The sequence below is a fragment of the Nomascus leucogenys genome, chromosome 21 (genome assembly GCF_006542625.1).
Source record: "Nomascus leucogenys isolate Asia chromosome 21, Asia_NLE_v1, whole genome shotgun sequence".
Classification (NCBI taxonomy): Eukaryota; Metazoa; Chordata; class Mammalia; order Primates; family Hylobatidae; genus Nomascus; species Nomascus leucogenys.
This window is the reverse complement of record NC_044401.1, coordinates 68,153,754-68,157,233: the sequence shown is the minus strand read 5'-3', so window position 1 is coordinate 68,157,233 and position 3,480 is coordinate 68,153,754. Positions and strand designations below refer to the sequence as shown.

Sequence of the window (3,480 nt, the reverse complement as noted above, 5' to 3'; positions counted from 1 at the left end):
TCAGGGGCCATGCAGAGATCAAGGGAATAAAGTGGTCTCTCCTTTACTTTTCCCAGGTCACAATAAACAGCAACAGCAGGACAGCCAGCCTTGGAGGGCTCCTTCATGGCATCAGACCCATTCCCCCTCTCTGCTCTTCCAGTCTGCTGGCCTATGTAGGCATACTGGTACCATGACACCTTCAGGTCATAATGACAGATACACATCTCAAAGTACTCTGCCAGCATTTCCCGAGGCATAGCTCCCAGCATCCTACACCAGCAAGATGCTCTGTAAAAAAATGAGTCCCATTGCTTCGCAGCTTTTTGGCTAAGATCAAGTGTAATATCTGTTCTTATCAATGTGGCCAACAAGCATATGAGAAAAAGCTCAATATCACTGATCATTAGAGAAATGCAAATCAAAACCATAATGAGGTACCACCTCACACCAGTCAGAATGGCTACTTTTAAAAAGTCAAAAATAACAGACACCGGTGAGGTTATGGAGAAAAGGGAATGCTTATACACCGTTGGTGGGAGTGTCAATTACTTCAACCATTGTAGAAAGTAGTGTGGCAATTCCACAAAGACCTAAAAACAGGACTACCATTCAACCCAGTAATCCCTTTGCTGAATATATACCCAAAGGAATATAAATCACTCCATCATAAAGATATGTGCATGCATATGTTCATGGCAGTACTATTCCCAATAGCAAAGACATGGAATCAACCTAAATGCCTATCAATGACAGATTGGATAAAGAAAATGTGGTATATATACACTATGGAATACAATACAATAAAAAGGAATGAGATCATGACATGGATGGAGCTGGAGGCCATTATCCTTAGCAATAGTAATGCAGGAACAGAAAACCAAATACTGCATGTTCTCACTTATAAGTGGGAGCAAAATGATGAGAATCAATGAGCACAAAGAGGGGAACAACAGACACTGGGGCCTACTTGAGGGTGGAGGGTGGGAGGAAGGGGAGAATCAGAAAAAATAACTATTGGCTTAGTACCTGGGTGATGAAATAATCTGTACATCAAACCTCTGTGACACGAGTTTACCTATATTACAAACCTGCACATGTATACCTGAGCCTAAAATAAAAGTTTTAAAAACAATGAGTTCCCTTAATAAAATCTCTCATTTTCTAGATCCTAAGATGCACTTTCTTCCTTTTTCATGTATTAATAGTAAATGCAAGGTTCTGTCATGCAGTGAATAAAAACAAGTCCTCTGAAATCTGACTACCTTGGTTTGATTAACAGCTCTGCCACTTACTAGCCATCTGATCTTGGGCAATGTACTTAACCATTCTGGTCCTCAACTTTCCATCTGTAAACTGGAAATGAAATAAAAGATCCAACTGTGTTAGTTCAAGATGAGATTAGATGTGCAAGAAATTTGTTTGGGGAAACACCAGTGAAAGAGTATGGGGAGAAGCAGGAGGAGGCTGGAAAAGTTGTGAAACCTCAATGTAGACCTAATTCCTACAAAAAAAGAAAGGGAAGGAAGAAAGATTGGTTAGAAATAGCCTTATATTGCAGTGCAGTTCTAGGAAAGTTTTGGCAAAGTTTTGCGGAATTTTTGAGTCAAAGTCAACCATCAAAGGAGCCCTGCATCTCCCTGGAAGGGACATACATCAGTATTCCTGATGTGCTCAGTTATTGGCTGAGAGCAGCCTGTGAAAGCAAGGCCCCTGCCCAATGTGGAGGTGGATTTAGAATGCAGCAACCAGGGCCCTTGGTCCATTATGCTCTTGCAGTAAGAGATCTGAGAAGCGCATTCTCAGGCCCCTCTTGGCCCCATATCCACCTCAAAAGACAGGATTAAGTCAGTCATTTTATATAAAAGCTCTTAAAATAGTGTCTGACATACAGTAAGTATTCTGCATATGTTGCCTTAAAACAAATAAACAAACAAAGTTATGAAATCAGGTTGCTTCTTAAAATCAATTTGCACACCTGATGTGATAGTGTTCCTCTTTGGTTTGAACCCTGGAAGGCTATTATTAAAGTGTGGCTGCATCTTACAATCAGCACGTCTTGGAATTGAGGTAATGTATTTGGAAAACTTTGCAAAAGGTATTTCTCTCTTGGAGATTTGTATTAGCAGACTAAAGATCCTGAGAAGTCCCCCAATAGATAGACCTATGGACTTTGCTCAACTCCCTGTTTCCCAAACTTCTTTGGCCATAGACCTCTGGTTTGCATAACACTTTCAATAGATTTCTTTTCTTTTTAGTTAAAGAAGTTGGTTTCCATTGCTTGCACCCAATTCCCAACTGATACACACATGCAATCTCAGTATATAAAAGAGCCAAAAGTGGAACCGCTCTGGTTGATGAGAAGGAGGAGAACAGAACTGGAATTTCATGGAATACATTTTGCCAAATGCCGTCCTTTGCAAAGCCTGGTTCCTGCTATTTCAGGTGATTCTCAGGTATTAGGTTCAGAGTAAATGGAGCACAAGGAACAAAGGAAGGATGGGAGATGGGAAAGGAAGAAGAAATGTTTCCTGATCCACCCAGGTCACCCTACCCAACCCTGCAGCTTTTTCCGAAAGGTGCCTGGAGTATACAAGTGAAAAAGCCCGCACCTAACCCAACCTCCTCACTGAGGTCAGCCTGACCAACCTCATTCCATAAGCAGAGCACCTTCTCCTTCCAGTCCCCAAAGAGACATGAGCACCATAGAACAAGAAAAGGCAGAAGATAAACATCTCCCCACTGTAACCAGTGGCTGAGGGCCATGAACAAATACAACAGGAACTTTTCCCTCCATTCCACATTTACCGTGTGGATTAATGCCTGCTACTCGCCAGGCACGGTGCTTAGAGGTCAGGATTCAGGGATGACAAATGTAGACTTCAGCGTTGGATCCGACGTCTTTTATGCACCATCTCACACTCTTACAGCCCACTTCTTTGTTCCCTCCAGAACTGTGGCAACCCAAGGGTGCTTCACTTCATCCACACAAGGTGTTTCTTGCTTTCTTTACGGCTTCTCTGCTGCAGTGTAGGTGCCCTAGAGACCTGCTTGGCCATTTGCTGCCCCACCCCAGCAACACTTCGGGTACAAACCGCAGGAGCAACTTTAACCTGTGTAGGGAAAAATATTTCCATCTTCTGTGTCGTGAGTAGAGCATGCTGAGGTGCATTCTGCACTACTCCTCAGAGGGACCCATGCCCACGTTGGTGTCGCATTCATTAATGCACCTAAATTGGACTGCAATCCCTGTTGTCCTCTCCCGTAGCCACCAACACCTTTTCCCAAAAATCACTTCTTCAAAAGAAATTATCTGCATATAAGCCCTCACCCTACCCTCTGCTTTTCAAGGGAACATAAGGTAGCACTAAAAAAAAAAAAAAAAAAAAAAAAAAAAACCTTGTTTTGCATTTGTAGCAATTATAATGGCACATACTTCTATTAATGCAATAACTGGAAATGAAACATGAGTCTAAGGTCATTTTCATGTTAGAGAAGAGA

At 42.1% G+C, this 3,480-nt stretch overlaps 1 pseudogene; it reads left to right on the top strand.

Annotated features, from left to right (window-relative positions):
- Positions 1-289: 289 nt before the first annotated feature.
- On the top strand, positions 290-425 carry LOC115832222 (annotated as a pseudogene).
- Positions 426-3,480: the final 3,055 nt, after the last annotated feature.